The sequence below is a fragment of the Schistocerca americana genome, unplaced genomic scaffold (genome assembly GCF_021461395.2).
Source record: "Schistocerca americana isolate TAMUIC-IGC-003095 unplaced genomic scaffold, iqSchAmer2.1 HiC_scaffold_117, whole genome shotgun sequence".
NCBI classification, from domain to species: domain Eukaryota; kingdom Metazoa; phylum Arthropoda; class Insecta; order Orthoptera; family Acrididae; genus Schistocerca; species Schistocerca americana.
The window spans coordinates 120,872-138,067 of NW_025725231.1; the positions used below are offsets into that span (position 1 = coordinate 120,872).

General features: G+C 46.9%; 1 protein-coding gene across 1 annotated transcript in view; it reads left to right on the top strand.

Annotated features, from left to right (window-relative positions):
• The window catches only part of LOC124562660, a 114,565-nt gene that overhangs the window by 15,437 nt on the left and 81,932 nt on the right, over positions 1–17,196 (top strand). The gene's annotated exons all lie outside the window — the stretch shown is intronic.

A 17,196-nucleotide genomic window follows, 5' to 3' on the forward strand; every position in this document is an offset into this window, starting at 1 on the left:
AAGAGCTTTCAAATGTCGCCACAAATAACATTCGATGGGGCTTAGGTCTGGAGAGCGTGGAGTCCAGGCAACTGTCCATCTCTACCTATCCAACGAAAGACGTTATGTAGAGGCCGACCGATACTAACACTAAAATGAGGAGATGCTCCATTGGGCATTGAGTACATGTTTCGTTGCACAGCTAAAGTCACATCTGCTAACAGATCAGGTACAACATTCCCTGCGAAATTATGGTAACTTTGTCTGTAGAGCCTGGGTGGAAGAAATTTAGACCGTACCAAACAGTCACGAACAACGTCGGCCCAAACACTGGCAGAAAATCTGTGTTGACGACTTGCTTCAACAGTTTCGTGAAGACAGACGTCTGTCCATACGTGCCGATTGTGAAAATTTACAGTCTGATCTCGATGAAAAGACGCCTCATCTGTGAACAGCACCGTTGCACTAAAACTAGGGTTTGCAATTTATTGAATAAACCAATCGCAGGAGAGTACCTGTGCGGGAAAATGAGCTGCTGATAGCGCCTGCACACGCTGTGAATGGCACAGATACACGACGAGTGACATTATACTGAGTGCACTATCCGAAAATTACCTCGAGCAATTAAACAGGGAACCGACTCGTGGAGATAACACCTTCTACCTACTGATAACAAACAGACCCGAGCTTTTCGACTCTGTAACGCAGAACAGGGAATCAGTGATCATAAGGCCGTTGCAGCATCCGTGAATATGGAAGTAAATAGGAATACAAAAAAAGGGAGGAAGGTTTATCTGTTTAGCAAGAGTAATAGGAGGTAGGTTTCAGACTACCTAACAGATCAAAACGAAAATTTCTGTTCCGACACAGACAATGTTGAGTGTTCATGGAGAAAGTTCAAGGCAATCGTAAAATGCATTTTAAACAGGTACGTGCTGAGTAAAACTGTGAGGGACGGGAAAACCCACCGTGGTTCAACAACAAAGTTACGAAACTACTGCGAAACCAAAGAGAGCTTCACTGCAAGTTTAAACGCAGCCAAAACCTCAGACAAACAGAAGCTAAACGACGTCAAAGTTAGCGTTAAGGAGGGCAATGTGTGAAGCGTTCAGTGAATTCGAAAGTAAAATTCTGTATACCGACTTGATAGAAAATCCTAGGAAGTTCTGGTCTTACGTTAAATCAGTAAGTGGCTCGAAACAGCATATCCAGACACTCCGGGATGACACGCGTAAAGCTGAAATACTAAACACTTTTTTCTAACGCTGTTTCACAGAGGAAGACCGCACTGTCGTTCCTTCTCTAAATCCTCGCACAAACGAAAAAATGGCTGACATCGAAATAAGTGTCCAAGGAATAGAAAAGCAACTGAAATCACTTAGCAGAGGAAAGTCCACTGGACCTAACGGGATACCAATTCGATTCGACACAGAGTACGCGAAAGAACTTGCCTCCATTCTAAGAGCCGTGTACCGAAGGTCTCTAGAGGAACGGAAGGTTCCAAAGAATTGGAAAAGAGCACAGGTAGTTCCAGTTTTCAAGGAGGGTAGTCGAGCAGATGCGCCAGACGATAGGCTTATATCTCTGACATCGATCTGTTGTAGAATTCATGTTTTTTGCTCACGTATCATGTCATTTCTGGAAACCCAGAATCTACTCTCTACGAATCAACATGGATTCCGGAAACAGCGATCGTGTGAGACCCAACTCGCTTTATATGTTGATGAGACTCAGAAAATATTAGATACAGGCTCCCAGGTAGATGCTATTTTCCTTTACTTCCGGAATGCGTTTGATACCGTTCCGCACTGTCGTCTGATATACAAAGTAAGAGCCTACGGAATATCAGACCAGCTGTGTGGCTGGATTGAAGAGTTTTTAGCAAACAGAACACAGCATGTTGTTCTCAATGGAGGGACGTATACAAACGTTAAAGTAACCTCTGGCGTGCCACAGGGGAGTGTTATGGGACCATTGCTTTTCACAATATACACTCCTGGCAATTGAAATAAGAACACCGTGAATTCATTGTCCCAGGAAGGGGAAACTTTATTGACACATTCCTGGGGTCAGATACATCACATGATCACACTGACAGAACCACAGGCACATAGACACAGGCAACAGAGCATGCACAATGTCGGCACTAGTACAGTGTATATCCACCTCTCGCAGCAATGCAGGCTGCTATTCTCCCATGGAGACGATCGTAGAGATGCTGGATGTAGTCCTGTGGAACGGCTTGCCATGCCATTTCCACCTTGCGCCTCAGTTGGACCAGCGTTCGTGCTGGACGTGCAGACCGCGTGAGACGACGCTTCATCCAGTCCCAAACATGCTCAATGGGGGACAGATCCGGAGATCTTGCTGGCCAGGGCAGTTGACTTACACCTTCTAGAGCACGTTGGGTGGCACGGGATACATGCGGACGTGCATTGTCCTGTTGGAACAGCAAGTTCCCTTTCCGGTCTAGGAATGGTAGAACGATGGGTTCGATGACGGTTTGGATATACCGTGCACTATTCAGTGTCCCCTCGACGATCACCAGTGGTATACGGCCAGTGTAGGAGATCGCTCCCCACACCATGATGCCGGGTGTTGGCCCTGTGTGCCTCGGTCGTATGCAGTCCTGATTGTGGCGCTCACCTGCACGGCGCCAAACACGCATACGACCATCATTGGCACCAAGGCAGAAGCGACTCTCATCGCTGAAGACGACACGTCTCCATTCGTCCCTCCATTCACGCCTCTCGCGACACCACTGGAGGCGGGCTGCACGATGTTGGGGCGTGAGCGGAAGACGGCCTAACGGTGTGCGGGACCGTGGCCCAGCTTCATGGAGACGGTTGCGAATGGTCCTCGCCGATACCCCAGGAGCAACAGTGTCCCTAATTTGCTGGGAAGTGGCGGTGCGGTCCCCTACGGCACTGCGTAGGATCCTACGGTCTTGGCGTGCATCCGTGCGTCGCTGCGGTCCGGTCCCAGGTCGACGGGCACGTGCACCATCGATGTACAACATCGATGTACTGTGGAGACCTCACGCCCCACGTGTTGAGCAATTCGGCGGTACGTCCACCCGGCCTCCCGCATGCCCACTATACGCCCTCGCTCAAAGTCCGTCAACTGCACATACGGTTCACGTCCACGCTGTCGCGGCATGCTACCAGTGTTAAAGACTGCGATGGAGCTCCGTATGCCACTGCAAACTGGCTGACACTGACGGCGGCGGTGCACAAATGCTGCGCAGCTAGCGCCATTCGACGGCCAACACCGCGGTTCCTGGTGTGTCCGCTGTGCCGTGCGTGTGATCATTGCTTGTACAGCCCTCTCGCAGTGTCCGGAGCAAGTATGGTGGGTCTGACACACCGGTGTCAATGTGTTCTTTTTTCCATTTCCAGGAGTGTATATAAATGACCTAGTAGATAGTGTCGGAAGTTCCAGACGGCTTTTCACGGATGATGCTGTAGTATACAGAGAAGTTGCAGCATTAGAAAATTGCAGCGAAATGCAGGAAGATCTGCAGCGGATAGGCACTTGGTGGCAACTGACCCTTAAAATAGACAAATGTAATGTATTGCGAATACGTAGGAAGAAGGATCCTTTATTGTACGATTATATGATAGCGGAACAAACACTGGTAGCAGTTACTTCTGTAAAATATCTCGGAGTATGCGTACGGAACGATTAGAAGTGGAATAATCACATGAAATTAATAGTTGGTAAGGTGGGTACTAGGTTGAGATACATTGGGAGAGTCCTTAGAAAATGTAGTCCATGAACAAAGGAGGTGACTTACAAAACGCTCGTTCGATCTATACTTGAGTATTGCTCATCAGTGTGGGATCCGTAGTAGATCGGGTTGACGGAGGAGATAGAGAAGATCCAAAGAAGAGCGGCGCGTTTCGTCACAGGGTTATTTGGTAAGCGTGACAGCGTTACGGAGATGTTTAGCGAACTCAAGTGGCAGACTCTGCAAGAGAGACGCTCTGCATCGCGGTGTAGCTTGCTGTCCAGGTTTCGAGAGGGTGCGTTTCAGGATGAGGTATCGAATATATTGCCTCCCCTTTCTTATACCTCCCGAGGAGATCACGAATGTAAAATTGGAGAGATTCGAGCGCGCACCGAGGCTTTCCGGCAGTCGTTCTTCCCGCGAACCATACGCGACTGGAACAGGAAAGGGAGGTAATGACAGTGGCACGTAAAGTGCCCTCCGCCGCACACCGTTGGGTGGCTTGCGGAGTATAAATGTAGATGTAGATGTAGATGAAATGGTTCAAATGGCTCTTAGCACTATGGGACAACTTCTGATGTCATTAGTCCCCTAGAACTTAGAACTGCTTAAAGCTAACTAACCTAAGGACATCACACACATCCATGCCAGAGGCAGGATTCGAACCTCCGACTCTACCAGCAGCGCGGTTCCAGACTGAAGCGCCTACAAGCGTTCGGCCACAGCGGCCGACTGTGATTACGTAGTAACCTCTGTGCCGGCAACGGTCGTACTAAACAGTTGGAACAGTCGAAGTTAACTGAAAACAAACAATGACGTACGTCGCGTGGCAACGGGGACATGTAAAACAAAACACTGTCTGTGCACAACGTAATCAGACGCCGCCAAGAGTGCACGTTCCCCATGATTCTAATGTTCTGCTCTTGTGTGTTTCCCGTGATTAACGAGTTGGTGAAAATCTACTGGGTATATTTTTGACACTGATTTGGCTGCGAGCATGACAGATGTTTGGTGAGAAGCACTTTGTATCAAAATGGTTCAAACGGCTCTAAGCACTATGGGACTTAACATCTGAGGTCATCAGTCCCTTAGAACTTAGAACTACTTAAGCCCAAGTAACCTAAGGACATCACACACATCCATACCCGAGGCAGGATTCGAACCTGCGACCGTAGTGGTCGCGAGGTTCCAGACTGAAGCGCCTAAAACCGCTCGGCCACACCGGCCGGCTCACTTTGTATCACTGATTTCACTAAAAAGAAACACTTTATGCTACTATACTTCGCTATTTGAGGCGAGAGGAGAAAGCACTTTATCTTTTCTGTTGCACTCAATCACTGTCAGTGCACGCCTTCTTCTCGTGGTGAGTGTGGTGAGGTGAGGTGGCTGGTGGCGGTGCTGAGGGTCACAGGCTGGGGAGGACTCTGGCGGTCGCTGTCTGCAGTGGAGTCTGCAGCAAGTTTGTGAAGTTCTCGCGGTAGCGCCTGTCTGCTGGGCGTCTTGTTCTCCTCCCAGAGGTCCACCTGGAAGGCCAGCTACGATGGCGTGTGCTGTCATGGCGAGGATGCAGAGAGTCGCCAGTCGTTTGGGCCGTGGAATTGGGTTGCAGTCTGGGGCGGTGGTTGCCTCCACTGTGGCGCTTCCCGGCGCCGTTTCAAACGTCCCTTAGAAAAATTATTGAATGATTGTGCTGATAAACCTCTTACGTTATTTGATTTTCTAACAGCTGAGCAAAACTGAACGTACTCAGACATTTCTCTCTTTACTTATTCTGATCATCACTAAACTGACACACAATATTTTTAGCGCAACGCAATCTGACTTTCAATAATCCCTACACAAGAATGGCCCTGACTAACAATAACCTATACCTTTCACAAATCACTTACATCACCAAAAATCTTCGTTACTGGAACTACTGTAATACAGCGAGCGCCAATTCTGCCAGCTAAATAAAAGATTCTAACTACTGAAGTCACTAACATAGGCATAGTTAGCAAATGAAAGATTTTGATAAAGAACAAACAATGTATTTACCTTAATAGTGTTCAAAAGTCATAATACATATATCAGTCCATGACATCCAGTCTTACAAAACTCCGCCATTTCTCTCCCCACATACACCACTGCTGGCGGCTCACGTCCAACTGCGTAACTAGTGATGGGGAGCTCGTGAATGAGTCGTTCAAATGAACGCTTCACTCCAGTGAAGTGTGAACTAACCACTCAATTTCAATGAACTGGTACTTCAAACTCTTCACAGATAACACACTCCACACTTCCTTCAAGTTCACTCACTCTCTTCCCCTCTCCCTCATCCCATTACATCGGCGTTACGTCACTCATTCTCCCTTCACTTCAGTCCCCCCTCTACTGCCTGTCGACGAATCGCGCCGCGTTTGTGGGAAACTATAGGTTTGCGAGGGGTTGGGGAGGTGAGGGGCGATGGGAAGGCAGCGTCAACTGCTTCCTGCAGTCCTGACATCATTACCCGTGACTATTTGTGCAGTTCAGTTATACTTCGCGTCTACCGGTAGGCTACCGTTGGCAGCGCTTTCGGACAAATGAATATTACAGATACAAATGAAGAGGCTGGCTGTGTGAGCACGCACAGCCAACATGAAAATAAAAGTTTTGTTAATAACACTGAAAGAGGGATTTTACCTGAAATCGTATCAATTACTACAGGTGACAGTTTACGTTTTGAATTTGGAGGGTTATATTAGTCTCAACAAAATAAAATCTACGGGAAAACTTCTGAATAATTACTTAACGCAGATATATAGACTTTGTGACAGTAGTAAACATACTCTATTTTGAATTAAATTTTAAAAGGAACATGAAATTGGACTGCATTTTGTTGGTAGCCCTAGTTTTTCAGTACATGAATACAACAAATAATGTTTAATTTGGCAGATAAAGATTTTTTTGGGCGCTTCATGAGAAAGTGCCGAGCAAGATTAAATGTAATACCTTCTTTATATGTGACAGGCTCCTCTGTTTATCTTTCCTTTGTCCCCTTCGACCATGCTCTATTTAAGTTAACTCAGACGCTGTAAGAGCGTAAAACGTTGCTTGCACGTTACTGCATAGTTCGGCCATCTGTTGGTAAATTATGAAGTATTACGAAGCTTTATTGTACGAGCGAGGCGAAGCGAGCGTAGCCGCGGCTGAGCGGCGAACTGGACAACTTCGACAGGCTTTCGTACTTCATGAATGAACTACTTCATTTGAACGCTTCACGGCAAAGAGTGAAATGAATGAAGTAGTTCACGGGAATCAACGAGTTCGACCCATCTCTATGCGCAACGCTACGCGCTGTTGACAGCCAACTGCCCAACACTACAATAGCGAATTGCAACAATGCCACCCAGCCACAGACTGCACACAGCACAGCCAGTGATTTTCATACAGAGCGCTACGTGGCGTTACCAACATAAAAACCTAAACAGCTCACTTACACGTCCTGTCGATGTGGACCACCATCTGCTGGCACGCTTATGTTGGCGGCATTCCCGCAGGTGAATCGGTGCTCGAGGCTGTCGGTCGTGGCATATACGTCGCACTTGTCACTTGCGACGAGTTTTATCTCCGCCAGTCTTTGGTTGGTTGGTACCGTTCTGTTGACTATTTTGTACCATGTCTCCTTCGCATGTTTAGGCAACACGTTTCCAATTGTATTGCGGCAGTTTGTGTTCAATTTTGTTTTTTGCCAGCTTCCCCCTGAGGGCCCAGCGTATTCTCTTGGCTGTTCTGTGGCTGGGGTTCGCCACGGTGTCCAGAACGTAACTTTTGTTGGCGTAGTGCAGCCTGACGTGTCGCATTCTGCCTCATGTAGACCGGCGCTTCTTCTGATGCTGGCTTGTATCCTGCAATGATGTTGGCTGTGACGCTGTCAGGGTTATTGTCCTGGATGGCGAGCGTTCGTTTCAGTAGAAGGGCTGCACATTTGGTCTTTATATCAACTAGACCTAGCCCCCTTCTTTCGTTGGCAGCGAGCACGTTGCTTGCGCCACTTTGAATATATTTCGACGCCACAACAGGTAGTACACTGCGCCCCTAAGTGCTCGCGCCATTTCGGCCGGGATGCTCAAGATTTGCGCCAGGTACCATGCTATTTTGTACCACTGCCTGTCTGCTTTGGGTCGTTGATTCCCTATCGGCAGTAGCACTGTTTGTTGGTTTGCAATGTGTTCGTGATGGTTTCTACTCTGCCAATATCTTCCTGATCTTCAATAAAGATCCCTAGGTCGTCAGCGTAGGCTATACATGCTATTGCTTTGTCTTCTACGGAGAATCCTCTGATGTCATTTGCGAGTTACCGTAGCAGCGGGTGCAGTGCTGTAGCGAATAGAGCCATTGACAATGGACAGTCTTGCCTCACGGATCTGTCCAGTTTTATCTGTTTTGTTTTCCAACTATTGATTATTACTGTCGATCTCCCAGTACTTAGTATCTTCTGGGTGATTATGATGAATTTTTGCCCAAACCCGAGTCTCTTTAGTGTCTCTACTAGGTATTTGTGATCGATCCTGTCGAAGGCCTTGTTGAAGGCCACCGAAATTATGGCACCTGCGCCTCTGGTGGTGGCTGCCTGTGCTCTTATGTCCCTGTAGGTGCATGTGGCGTCAAATATGTATTTTCCCTGGTACAGCACATGTTTGCCACGGACTTATGACTTTCCTCATCGCCGATTTCAGGTTGTTTCCGATGCATTTCGCTATTATTTTATAGTGGGCGTTGAGGAGCGCAATCGGGCGAAACTCTCCAGTGCGGCGAGCGGCTCTCCTCTTAGGGATGGGGGTTACGGTCCCTTCGGCCAGCCCAGGTGGAATTTGCGCCCCATCGAGCATCTCGTTCACCATCTCCGTGAACGGCACTCCCGGTACGTCCCAGTACGAGGGGCAGAACTGGAGCGGGATGCCGTCGGCGGCCGGTGCTCTTGCTCTGGCGCTGGTCTCCATCGTCTCTGTGACGTCGTCCTCGTCGACATTCTCTGTCAGCAGCGGCCTGTCCGCGCCTGTCAGCACGCTCCTCGTCTGCTGCAGAACTCCAGCAGTCGCCGCGTCGTCTGTCGCTTCTCGACGGAACACGTCTCGGAAATAGCCTTCGATGTGTTTTGTTAATTCCGTTTCCTTCGTGAGCGTCTGCCCCTGCTTGTCCTGCAGCTCACTTACGCACTTTCCTGCGGCTCTCACCCTTTCCCTATTTACAGGGTGTCCAGAAAACGACTCCCTGATTTCAAAATTAAATATCTCGAAAACAAAGATCGATAGAGGAATGCAGTAAACGGTATGTTTATTGTGAAAGCTGTAAAAAGTTTATACAGCAGTTTGAAATAATACTTACAAAAGCTGCTAACAGATGGCACTGTAATCGCCATACGTAATGCCTAGTATAAATAGTGATCCGAAGCCCAGAGCGATGTTCCACTATTGAAACGTGAAAGGAGGTTAGCGTACCGAAGGAAGAGATTAAAACCATCTACTCCATTGAACAACGCGTTTTTGTGGTGCTAGATTACCACAGGTTAGAAGAGAGTCCTACGGCAACAAGGCGAAGTTCTCAAGCACGATTTAATGTTCCAAAAGGATCCGATGCGAAAACCATTCGTACGCTCTTCGCAAAATTTCAACGAACAGGCAGCGTAACTGATGATCTAGTGGGGCATGTTGGCCGCAAGCAAACCGCAGTTACGCCTGAAAATATCGTCACAGTTTCTGGAATTATTCAGCGAAATCCAATGTCATCCGTCCGTAGAACTGCATCTGAGACTGGTTTGAAGCGTTCCAGCACACAGAAAATACTGAGAAAGAGCCTACAAATGTTTCCATCCAAAATTCAAACGCACCAGACCATACCCATACGAGCTGTGCAACAAAGGGTTGCCTTTGCTAATCAGATGCTCACAATGATTGATAGTGAAGGATTTGGTGTTGGGCTGCATCTGGTTTACAGATGAATGGATACGTGAATAAGCAGAACTGGCGATTTTGGGATTCCGAAAAGCCATATTGGTGTGAAACGAAACCCCTGTATTCTCCTAAAGTTACTGTGTCGGCTGCAGTATGCAGCAGAGGCATTATTGGCCCCTTTTTCATTCGAGAAACGGTCACTGGTGCACGTTACGTTACAATTTTGGAACAATTTGTCGCCACACAGCAAGCGTCAGAGGATCGACCAGGTACTGAATGGTTTATGCGAGATGGAGCCCGACCACATCGGACTGAACAAGTGTTTCGCTTTCTCGAGGAATACTTCGGGAATAGAGTCATTGCTTTGGAATATCCCAAATTTACTGCTGCAGGCATGGATTGGCCTCCATATTCACCGGATTTGACTCCCTGTGACTTTTTTTGTGGGGCACAGTGAAAGACATCGTCTACCCGAAGCATCCCGCCACGCTGGACGAGCTTGAATCGGCGATCTCTGTGGCATGTGAATCCATTTCGGTTGAGACACTACGAAATGTGATGGCGAATTTCATTCTTCGTTTGCGTCACCTCTGTAGTGCCAATGGTGAACATTTTGAAAACATTGTGATGTGATTGTTTGCAAAGATTGTTTTCATACGATTATTTCACTTACGTATGCTGATACGAGCTGTACAGCGTACAGCGCCATCTGTTAGCAGCTTTTGTAACTATTATTTCAAACTGCTGTATAAACTTCTTACAGCTTTCACAATAAACATACTGTTTACTGTATTCCTCTATCGATCTTTGTTTTCGAGATATTTAATTTTGAAATCAGGGAGTCCTCTTCTGGACACCCTGTAGGTGGTGCACGGTGAGCGGCTCTTGATCCACCTCGCCAGACGTCTTGCTTCTGGTGAGGACGCCTCTCATTTGTTGTTTCTTTATTTGAAGGAGTTTCGCCTCGGTTCTCCTTAGTCGCGGCAGGTACTGCTGGTCGTCTGCCGGTGCGTCGAGTACGCCTTTCAGGCACCGCAGGTAGAATTCGGCCGTGGTTCGCCTCCAGAAGCACCAACTGTACAGCGCTGGATGTGTGTGTTGACAGAGGTAGTTACTGCACATGTGGTGGGCCGCGAAGCCCGAGTGCGCGAATTTCGCTTCACCCTGTACACTTATGTACTGTTGTTTGTACAATAGTTGTTGTAGCCTATGTCCTGATACTACAGAGTACAATTTTAGTTTCTGTGCTACTGTGTGCCAAGTGTCAGTGAAACGGTACATACAGTTCACGACGGTACAAACACTCTGATCGTAAATCCGTTCCAACGTACTTGTACGCCAGACCGTGAGCATTCTCTGTTATTGCAAAATAAATGTTGATTGACTTAAAATGAATGGATAGATCGGTTACGATGATTGGTATCTGGGGTACAAGAGAGACCTCTGCAGCTGCTTGATATGTGAGGGAAGCATCTTCAGTGACATTACATCGCAGTCTTAATCCACGAACAAATAGCATTACAAAGTTTAGGATGATTCACACTGCATAACCGTATTCTAATCACAAGCCTATAAGTAAGAAATACAAATTTCTGATCATACAAGTTTATGTGAAATCCGACTTCGAGGAAGAAAACAAAACAGCACTTTGTTCGGTAGACATATATTGCTTAAAATTATATTCCCTGAGAAACAATATATGAGGGATAAAAATTTTGTATAATGGTTTAAACATTCTGCTACCGTAACAGAAGCCATCTGTGAGAAAGGAGTCGAAGCCACACTTTTCCTAATACAGAACAGCACTTTCTTTCTCGGACTCGGTTTTAACAGAAAAATATCTGCATTGTTGTTTAAGAAAATCTGTAGCCTACGTTCTTTCATGTTCTAAAGGTGACAGGGGTAAAATACAGGGAGCGAAAGGCTATTTACAATTTGTACAGAAACCAGATGGCAGTTATAAGAGTCGAGGGACATGAAAGGGAAGCAGTGGTTGGGAAGGGACTGATAGCGGGTTGTAGCCTCTCCTGATGTAATTCAATCTGTATATTGAGCAAGCAGTAAAGGAAACAAAAGAAAATTTCGGGTATTAAAATCCATGGAGAAGATATAAAAACTTTGAGGTTCGCCGATGACATTGTAATTCTGTCAGAGACAGCAAAGGACTTGGAAGAGCAGTTGAAAGGAATGGACAGTGTCTTGAAAGGAGGATATAATATGAACATCAACAAAAGCAAAACGAGGATAATGGAATGCAGTCGAATTAAGTCGGGTGATGCTGAGGTAATTAGATTAGGAAATGAGACACTTAAAGTAGTAAAGAAGTTTTGCTATTTGGGGAGCAAAATAACTGATGATGGTCGGAGTAGAGAGGATATAAAATGTAGACTGGCAATGGCAAGGAAAGCGTTTCTGAAGAAGAGAAATTTGTTAACATCGAGTATAGATTTAAGTGTCAGGAAGTCATTTCTGAAAGTATTTGTATGGAGTGTAGCCATGTATGGAAGTGAAACATGGACGATAAATAGTTTGGACAAGAAGAGAATAGAAGCTTTCGAAATGTGGTGCTGCAGAAGAATGCTGAAGATTAGATGGGTAGATCACATAACTTATGAGGAAGTATTAGATTGGGGAGAAGAGAAGTTTGTGGCACAACTTGACCAGAAGAAGGGATCGGTTGGTAGGACATGTTCTGAGGCATCAAGGGGTCACCAATTTAGTATTGGAGGGCAGCGTGGAGGGTAAAAATCTTAGAGGGAGACCAAGAGATGAATAGACTAAGCAGATTCAGAAGGATGTAGGTTGCAGTAGGTACTGGGAGATGAAGAAGCTTGCACAGGATAGAGTAGCATGGAGAGCTGCATCAAACCAGTCTCAGGACTGAAGACCACAACAACAACAACAACAACAACATGTTCTTTCAATCGGTTATAGAGCCTTGTGTAAAAATTTGAGGTAAACTATTAGAGGTTTTTGGGAACAATATTAAATAACGTTTCTGCTTTATATAGGGTGATTTTTACCGCCATGTGAAAACTCCAGGGATTGATCGATGAGAGGATATGGAACAAAAATAGTCTAACGGACTTATGTACCGAAAGGCATGGTTTCCATGCTAGAGGTCACTTATTTTGTTACAGAGAATGCGGTCCAATACGCACTGTACCATGCAGCCACAGTAAGCGTGGTTTCCTCCTAGAGGGTGGTACTGTTCCTCCTATGTCATGCCCTAGCGCCCTCTCAAGCCACAGTAATTGGTAACGTTGTGTCCGACTCACTTCTCTTGCTGATTCACCGTGTAGTGGACGTGACGGTGCGTCATTCACAATGCTCCTATATTCGAATCGAGAGCGTGCCGACATGGTGTCTACTTATGGAAAGGCAAATAGCAACGGGCTACTGGAAGTAACGTTGTATCAGATCTGTTCCCGCCAACAACCACAGCTCTCAATGAAACTGGCAGAAGTAAAGCTGTGAGGACGGGGCGTGAGTCGTGCTTGGCTAGCTCTGTTGGTAGAGCACTTTCCCGCGAAAGGCAAAGGTCCCGAGTTCGAGTCTCGGTCCGGCACACAGTTTTAATCTGCCAGGAAGTTTCATATCAGAAAGTTGCCCTTGCCCCCCCCCCCAGTACAGGGTGCGTGAGACGACCGTGTGGGACATTCTCGATGACAACTGTTGCTACCCTTATCACTTACAGCGTGTGCAGGGCTTACTAGCGACAGACTTTCCACATCGGGATCAGCTTTGTCACTGGTTTCTCCGACTGGCAACCACGATTCCGGGATTTGTGTCATCCACCCTATCCACAGATGAGGCCACCGTTAAGCGGAGTGGCATCATTAACTTTCGGGACAGTCATCTGTGGCATATTATGCAGAACCCGCAGGGTATGGTGACAGCGAATGACCAGCGTCGGTGCTGCCGGAATGTGTGGGCCGGAATAACTGGCGACCGTATTTTGGGATCGATCTTCCTTCCAAGACACATAACAGGCCGGAAGTTCTTGTGGCTGACTTTATCCCCCTTGTCGGAAGAAGTGCCGTTGATGATTCGAAGGATTATACGGCTACTACGTGCAGATGCTCCAGCTAACATCGCCGCCAACGCTCGGACGCGTCTCACTCTTGTCCTCCCTTGTCGGTGGGTCACACCGAGGCGGGGTGGTTCCAGTCGTATGCTCGTTCACCGGACCTCAGCCCGTGCGGTTTCTGGTTAGGGGGTCATCTCAGTAGCATCACGCAGGCAGAGCCCACTCCAGGTGTGGAGACGCTGGAGCAGTGTATCCGTGCTGCCTGTGACACTGTCCGGGTGCAGCCTGGCCAGTGCGGACGTGTCACACAGAGCACGCTGCAGCGCGTACACGGATGAGATGAGGCACATGGGAAACGTTTCCAACACGTATCGTGACTGTGGCTACATGCGGCAGCGCGTATTATACCGCAGTCTCTGCAACAATGTACGAGTGTGGTTCAGTAACTAATGTCCCATATTTAAAAAAAAAAATGCCATTAATATACACAGACAAACGTCCTTGTTGGTGCTTCACATTTGATGTTTATTCGGTGCGCCGGGGAAGTTTCGAACCGTTCTAGCAAGTGGCAGAGCCGTAGTACAGCGTCAAAATGGCCTCTACGTACAACCCACGCTTCAAGGAGCGTGCTGTTGTTGAATTCTTGTGTGCAGAAACAGAAACCGTGGTGAACGTCCATAAAGATTTGTTTGCAGTGTTTGGCGATGCTGCAGTTCATAGGGGTACAGTTGGGTGATGGGTAAAGAAAGTTAGAGCCTCGGGAAATGCAGAAACAGAGCTCCACGATCAGCCCCGCTCGGGTCGTCCTGTCGCAGCCACTGATCAAGACATGCCGAATCGTGCGGATGCCATTATTCGTGCCGACCGACGCAACACAACTCGACAACTGGCTCTACAGTTGTCGGTCAGCATTGGAAGTGCGTCTGCAATGTTGGAGACTCTCAGATAGTCAAAGAGGTGCCCACGATGGGTTCCACGAATGCTCACAGCGGGCCACAAGATTCAAAGAAAGACCATTTCATCTGAATTGTAGGAGCGTTTGGAAACCGACGGAGACACACTTCTGTCAAGGATAGTTACGGGGGACGAAAGCTGGCTGCACCACTTTGCGCCGGAAACAAAAAGGCAGTCCATGGAGTGCCATCATCCTCATTCACCACAAAAGAGAAAAATCAAGACAACCATCATTGCTGGAAGAGTCATGGTGACAGTCTTCTTAGATTTTGATGATGTTATTCTCGTGGATGTTATTCCAAGACGGTTAACCATCAAATCAGAGGCGTACGTGAAGACTTCGAATAAATTCCAGAACCGTTTCGGATGTGTTCGATCGGACAAGAATCCAGTATAAACCTTGCTCCAACACGATAATGCACGCCCACACACAAGTGTGAGAACCCAGGAACACATCGCCCCATTGGGTTGGAAATCATTGTGTCATCCACCCTAAAGTACAGACCTTGCACCCTCGGACTTGCATCTCTTTGGGCCGCCTAAACACTCTGTATGGGTTACAGACTTTGAAGATGACGAGAGTGTCAGTCATGCAGTGAAAACATGGCTACGCCTACAGGACAAGAGCTTTTAATAGCAGGGAATAGATGCTCTTCCACAACGATGGCGTGCAGCCATAGAACGTGATGGAGACTATGTAGAAAAGTAGGACCTGGACAAGACAAGTTCATGTACAGGGTGACTATAATTAAAGTTAAACATTCAAAACACTTTAGAAATAACACCACTGGTCCGAATAAGGTCAAACTGCAACGGAATATTAACGGAGAAGGGGGAAAACCTATCGTAGAAGAAAAATAAATAGTTACTGAATGTAGCAATGGATGTCGCTGTAAGCGCCATTGTTTAATAGAGGTTGACTACAAATGAATCATTCAACAAAGTCTAAGGTGTGCGTTTGACGTCAAACAAAGTGTACTGCTCAATGTGCATGGGTGCATAGGTGTCATACTGTTCATTACGTAAGCCCATCCACCAAGGCAAGGTCATATCACATGGATTGGAAAAAATCAGTTTTTAATTGTCCTGAGGACAATATCCGCATAAACAGCACCAATCATAATGAAATCGGATTATTAATTTCCTTGTGACTGGTGCAAAAGGTGTTCAATATGCTGTCCACCGTTTCAGTTGAAATCGAGAAACAGCATGTTCCACAACTCTTCAAAGTGTTTCCGGGATCACGTTCAGAATGTGTTGCGCAATGCGTGTCTTAAATGTAGCTAAGTTGGCAGTCGGATCACTGAACGCAACATCTTTCAGACAGCCGCACAGCCAGAAGTCACACGGATCAAGATCAGGTGATAGAGACGGCCAGGCTGTAAGGAAATGGCGGTTGATAATTCTAGCATTTTCGAAATGGCGCTTCAGCAGCTGCTTAATTGGATTTTCAGTGTGCGGAGGTGCGCCATCTTGCATAAAAATGATTTCGTCCACACACCCACGCTGTTGGAGTGCTGGAATGAAGTGGTTGCGCAAAAGACACTCATAGCGCTTACCAGTGACGGTACAGGTAACGGGACCGGAAGCACCTGTCTCTTCCAAAAAATATGGCCCTATGAAAAACGATTCCGTACACCTGCAACACACAGAGACATTTTCAGCCTGAAGTGGTACTGGTTAGTTTGCGTGTGGATTTTCCGTTGCCCATATTCGACAATTCTGTGTACTGACATTTCCTGTCTGATGAAAATTCGTCTGTCCACAAAATCTTCCACAGTCAATCATTGTCCACTTCTGTGCGAGCAAGAAATTCTAAAGCAAACGTCTCTCTCTTGCTGGCAGGTCAACAGGAAGCAACTCGGGCACATGGGAAATTCTGAATGGACAGCAAAGAAGAATGTTTCGTAGGACTTTACGCACCGTGCTCACGGGTACGCCCAACGTTCGGGCAGTTCTCCGTGCACCACACGTTTGCACACCACCACTGGTCTCCTCCTGCATTACTGTGGCTTCTGCAGAGCGACGTGTGCACAGCCATCATTCTTGTAATGCAGCTTTACGAGCAGAGCGCGATCCTGCATTGAGACAGTCACGGCGAACGTTGCAGATGCGGAAGGAGGAAAAGCCGTGTACCCGGCGTGTTTATACCAACTTCACTGGGTCGTGCGCATGGCAGGTGGTTTCATTTACGTATTCTGACACATACAGCGCCTTCTACTGATCAATCTTCACAAATTTTTTTTTCTTCTGCCGTACGTTTTGCTCCTTCTCCGACAATATTCCGTTGCAAATTGACGTAATTGTGACCAGAGGTGTTATTTCTACAGCGTTTTGAAATTTTAATTACAATCACTCTGTTAGTGTCACCAAATTCTGACTCTTAACAACAAATATGTTGTGAGAAAAGAAATGTAGGGCATTACTTATTGAACGACCCTCGTACGGTTGAATAAATGGCCTCTAGCATAGAAACCATACACTTCCGGGCATAAGTTAATTAGACCTTTTCTGATCTGTATCCTCTCTTCAGTCAATCCCTAGAGCTTGTACATGGTGCAGAAATCATCCTATATATTAGTGAAGAT